At 46.9% G+C, this 5,963-nt stretch overlaps 1 pseudogene; it reads right to left on the bottom strand.

Moving 5' to 3' along the window:
• Window positions 1–692: 692 nt before the first annotated feature.
• On the bottom strand, window positions 693–5,663 carry LOC124025443 (annotated as a pseudogene).
• Window positions 5,664–5,963: the final 300 nt, after the last annotated feature.

Raw genomic sequence — 5,963 nt, 5'->3', positions numbered from 1 at the left:
ATCCTGTGAGGTTTGGTTAGCACCAACAAAGTGAGAGTTCAGCTAATGGAAACAATACCAATAACTGACACTTTGATTTACTAGTAGTATCCTATAGCTATGCAGATAACATCATACAGTTAAATATGTCATAAAGAATGTGCCTTTCCTCTAATCAGGGGCAATCAAGGAAATATCCAACTATTGACATGATCATATCTCAAACAAATACAGTGCAGTCGTGTTTGCCCCTACCATGTGTGTAACATTTGTGGGGAGGGACAATGTGGAGGAACTGGTATTTTCTGAAACTCTTTCATTGACTTCTTTAATAGATGCAGTACAGTTGGGGCAGCAGGGTAGCCTCGTGGTTAGAGTGTTGGACTAGTAACCGGAAGGTTGCGAGTTCAAAACTCCCGAGCTGGCAAGCCTGTCGTTCTGCCCCTGAACAGGCAGTTAACCCACTGTTCCTAGGCCGTCATTGAAAATAAGAATTTGTTCTTAACTGACTTGCCTAGTTAAATAAAGGTTAAAAAAACTGTTACAGCTGGCTCCATACACCTATTTTCAGAGCTAAAACTGTTTGGAGAAACTTAACCACTACTGTAAAAAGTACCATATTGCAGAGAACAGAGATGCCCAGTACCAGGCCAATAAACAGGAGTTGTGATATGAGTGTGTGCATGTGTGACTTTGTCTGCAGGCTAGGGGGACTCAGCAGGGAGGGCGGTTGGTTACGGTCATCACTGTCTGGGCAAGTTCCAAAGTCATACAACCAGACTATTTCTACAATTTCTGTTCTTGAAATATAACCTCAACCACACTGCAAACCTTATGCCGTGTACCTTAAATTAAGACCAAAAAGCAAATGTTTTGTTTTCATCATTTTTTATGATATAGCCAATTTTTACTCTGCAACTTGACCATCTAATGGGAACCGTTGATTACATTTACATTTACATTTAAGTCATTTAGCAGACGCTCTTATGCAGAGCGACTTACAAATTACTAAGGCAACAACAACCTCTTGGCCTATTTCCTGGCAACGATGAGGCTGTGGTAAAGGGGCTTTACCACGACGTGCAGGTAGAGGGAGCTGTCGATGAGGTATTCAGACGCCCGGCGGTGAAGGTCGGCTTCCACCAGGAAATCCCGGCCTCCTCAGTGCTCTGGTGGAAGTTGTAGACGTGACGAACCACCATTTTACCCCCCTGCCTCGCCGTCACGATCACCGTCTTCTGGAAGCTCACACCTGCGAAGTCGGGGCTGGAAGTGGCTGGGGTGACGATGATGCGAGGACGACCGCCGTCAGTGCGTGTGGCCTGCATCTCGTTTGTATAGGCGGAGCGCACGCTGAGCGGGAGCCAGCGCGGGGAGAACAGGGCGTTCCAGGTCACCCGCTTGCTGGCGTCGCTGCCGCTGGGGCCCAGCTGGGTCTGGAAGCTGAAGCTGCGGTCGTCGCGAGTGGGGTTATTGATGACCCACGGAGAGCCCCAGGACGGTGACAGGTAGTTGCGTGGCGTGAATATGCTGCAGTTGACGTCAAAGTATTTGGCCAGTTGGACAGGCGAGGCCGAGTGGAACTGGAAGGCCAGGAAGAGCAGGTCACGGATGGACTCGTAGTATTTCAGCATGATTGAGGACTGCTTCTGCAGACGAACAGGTGCTGCGGAGGGATCATGCCGTAGCGTACCTGCCTCAGGGCATTCTCCACCGTTAGGCCGGCCGGCTGGTTCTGGCCGATCCAGGCTTCCAGGGCCTCGTAGAGCTCCAGCTCGCTCTGCAGGATGAGGTCGGAGCGCTGCATCAGGGACAGCAGCAGGTCGTCGCTGATGGAGCCCCACTCGCCGCTCTGCAACACCGACGACAGGTTCCAGGAGAGGTACTGGAGGCAGCTGTCCCTCAGGTTGGCGTCGCCGATCTGCATGGCGTACTGGTACCAGCCAACCACGTGGCCGGTCGGGAGTCGCTGGACAGGTGCCCTGTCATGTACTGGCTCAGGCCCTGCTGGAGGCTCCACACACGGTACTTGCTAGCCAGCTTGTGCAGAGGGATTGCCTGGTCCAGGCGCAGAGATGTCACCGCAGTAGAGGTACCTGCAGAGATAAAACAAGGCTAGATCGGTCTGCAGAAACATTGGCAGTCACTACTGAACTTGAAAGGAGGTCACTTTTTTTAAATAAAAACATGAAACACCATTAGCCCATTTCTGTTCCTCCCCCATCCTCTTGAGGTGTACACTCATTCTACCCCCAGTTCCCTCACCTGATGAACTTGTCAAAGACAGCAGTACAGTCGCAGGCTCTCTCAGGACCAAGGTGCTGGTGTTGTGGCTGAGCAGCAGCTCCTCAAACACCTCGCTCTGCAGCGAGAGCACCAGCGTGTGCGCCTGGATCACCTTCACCTCATCCGTGTTGACCGTCTGCACGCGGAGGACCACATCACTGCCGTTGCCTTGGACCAGAAGACCTTCCATGCGCTGCACCATTGCCATGGAGTGATTCAGCGTTGTGGCGCCATTCTCCAGCGCCACCTCCTGCTTCAGCGCGGCTGCAGGAAGAGAAGATGTGAGGATCCCATTCAACACCGGGTCAACTGCAAGTGAAAACACCTCTTTCTCAATTCATCTGTCCTCGATTCCTCACAACCTCATTCTATTCACCATTGTCTTTATTCTATATGTTATCCTCCCCTTGGACCTTCTCCTCCATTACTGTTGTGAAGGATGTGAGGAATTACGGAAAGACAAAGTGAGATAGAGCCCTTCTTCTCCAGTCATCACTCACTTCGACACTGAATGTTGAGTTGACAGTTGAGCCTTCTGCCAATCAACACCGGTTGAATTACAACCGCTAACCAATCATTAATTATGACAAGCAGCCTTAACACTCTACACTCTCTCCTTCAAAAGCTTAATTAACAGTGATGAGATAAACAGCCATAAACTTGAAGAGATGCTGAGTTCGTCTGCAGTTGAAAAGTGACTGACCTAGTCGCTAATGGGGAAATCCTACCCGTGGTTTGGGTTTAGGGTCAGCATCTTGGAGTGTAAAACACATTGTTAATAGACAGATAATAATGGATGGTAATAGTGTAGGCTATGAAACCAATAGGCTACTTGTCTTTAAGTACAATTATGCCTAGGCTATATAAGAACCAGACATGTCGAAAACATTTTTTCTCCCCTGACTAAACTACTTTTTAAAAGTTTTTAAATCCATATTTGCAGATTATTACATGAATAGACTGAATTAAATTGCTCGGTGACTACATCACTGAGGAATTAACATGATCCTCTCACACCAGCACAGTCGTGCCTCTTCTCGCTCAGGAAGCTGATACGATTTGGCGTGGTGCCTCAGATCCTTAGGAACTTTTACAGCTGCATCATCGAGAGCATCCTGACTGGTTGTATCACCGTCTGGTATGGCAACTGCAACCCGCTCAACCGGAAGGTCCTACAGAGGGTGGTACGGACGGCCCAGTGCATCACTGGGGTGAGCACCCAGCCATTCAGGACGTAAATACCAGGCGGTGTCTGAGAAAGGCCTGAAAAATTGCCAAATGGACTGTTCTCCATGTTCCCATACGCCAGGTGGTACCGGTGCATCAAGGCTCAGACCAACAGACTCCTAAACAGTTTAACTCTCCTGGCCATAAAACTGTTAAATGGTGAACTACTGCACACACCTACACTGCTGGTAAAAGTATTATTAATTAGATGTATTAATAACGCTACAGGGTCCATGTGAGGTTGAGCACAAGATGTCTCTTTCTTCACTACAGTGTCCCTGTGAGGTTGAACACAAGATGTCTCTTTCTTCACTACAGGGTCCCTGTGAGGTTGAACACAAGATGTCTCCTTCTTCACTACAGGGTCCATGTGAGGTTGAGCACAAGATGTCTCTTTCTTCACTACAGTGTCCCTGTGAGGTTGAACACAAGATGTCTCCTTCTTCACTACAGGGTCTTCTTGAGGATGAGCACAAGTGGCACATGCACACTGTAGAGTCACATGAAAGAAGGTCTCAGCACGACAAGCTGCACGCTCACTCTCTTTTAACTCCCTCCTTCCTCTGCCTCCATTGACACCAGCTGCTTCCTCCTGTTACTGTAGGTTTAACGAGACACAGGGGGAGAAAGACTCCTGCCCCCCCCCCACTCCCTTAGCTGCCTCACCCCCCAGTCTTCGTGTCACCACTGTCGGCTAATCATGCACCTCCACTTCAAAGCAACCTTTGTTCAGTTCATTAGACACAACTAGCCTATATCCTACATCTCCATGACGGCAGCTGATGCTTGTGGGCCATTGACAAATAACTTTGACATTTGCATATTGCATTTGTGTAATTTGTGTCATTCAGCCAGCTCAAACAAAATTGGACTTCTGAAGTTCAATTTGTCTTTTGCAAGCATATTAAATGTGATAGGTAAACATGCCATTTAATTGTGATGTGAATTGTGATTGATTTGTTCCGGCTAATTACTTCCTAGTTTAAATGTGCTGCAATCAAGCATTCCATTTGTTTCCTTTAAAATGCCGTGGTGAATTCATTGCAATAGATTGAAGTGAGAACTTCAGGGAAATTGATACAGCTGAGGAGGATGTTATTAATAAAAGATTACGGATTTTCTCCTCTAGTCAAGCACAGTGATTTTTAGAAGCTGGTGGGTTGAATCCCCTAAATTAAACATAGAAATGCATGTGTATCAGTACACAAGGCGAGCACACGAAACGCACGAGGAAAAAGCTGCCATGCAAGATGAAGGTATTATAGCCTGAAATAAAGTGTCATTCAATTGATGCTTCCCCGGTCAAATCCTTCAATTTAGGAAAGAGCATTTTCTTCAGTCTCTAAAATAGCATCCTCATCGATTGTGACTCACAAAGGCCACACAAAAACAAACATCTCAGGCTCTCCCTGCAAAACATCACAGACAAACAGAGATAGGATGTGGGAAAGTGAACTGGGGGGACAGTGCTGCTATTCCAATACTCAACCTAGTGCCTCTGGGCTTAAAGAGAGCAACCCACATGCAACGTGTCCCACCAGAGTTTCCTCAACCCACTGAGTGTTGGGGACAATGTGCTTCAAGTCCAAACCATCCTAAAATATCTAACATTGATTGTGTAGCTCAATAGATGGTTTGGACATGATATTCCTCTAAAACAGAGTTGTATCTCTTTCCTACCCTTCTGTAGGATAAGAAATGTAAATAGAATAGGAAATAAAACTGATGTTGTTGATGTACTGTAGTGAGAGAGGAAATAGTGACTAAAATAGACAAGCTAAACAGTTGATCACTATGCAGAGCAGTCTGTCAGACAGTCACCTTACCTCCTCCAACGGAGATGGGGTGGAAGCAAAGAGCCACGAGCAGGGTTCCCAGATAGACCCGGGCAGGATTCCTCCTTCATAGGTGTGTGCCATATCTAGTCATATATATCCCCTCTCTCTTCTCTGTTCCTTCTTTTTCTTCGTTTCACACTTTGCGTCTTCCCCTTAGTGCTTAATGTCTCTGTGTGAGTGTGTGCAAGAGGTGGGTTGCCCCCGTTGTGGCGCCCTGACTCCCTGTCCCGGACTCTTTATGTAGGACGCCTGGACTTTTTTCCCCGCCTGGCGCCTCTCACATCGCCTTGCGGACTCCATTGATTGGTGGAATCTGGCAGGGGCCGTTGCCATGACGACGGCTTTGATTTTTGAATTTCTCCCTTTTCCATGTTAACATGGCATCGATCTGTGGCCCAATAGGGACTCTCTTCATTTTCTGAGTGTAGGTGGATGAGAAAGGGTTATTAAACACTATATTATGGAGTCAATATGAATCAACTATTTTATGATAAAGTGCACTGTTATAATATAATTAGGGTATTGTATGTGAGGGTTTTATTTATGTTAATTAGAAGTAATGAGACCAATATATGAAATGTGTAACAATGGCATGATTAAGTAATTAACCACAGAGTTAATTAGTGAGGTGAT

The sequence above is a fragment of the Oncorhynchus gorbuscha genome, unplaced genomic scaffold (genome assembly GCF_021184085.1).
Source record: "Oncorhynchus gorbuscha isolate QuinsamMale2020 ecotype Even-year unplaced genomic scaffold, OgorEven_v1.0 Un_scaffold_2249, whole genome shotgun sequence".
Lineage (NCBI taxonomy): Eukaryota > Metazoa > Chordata > Actinopteri > Salmoniformes > Salmonidae > Oncorhynchus > Oncorhynchus gorbuscha.
This window is presented reverse-complemented; position numbering and strand designations above follow the sequence as displayed.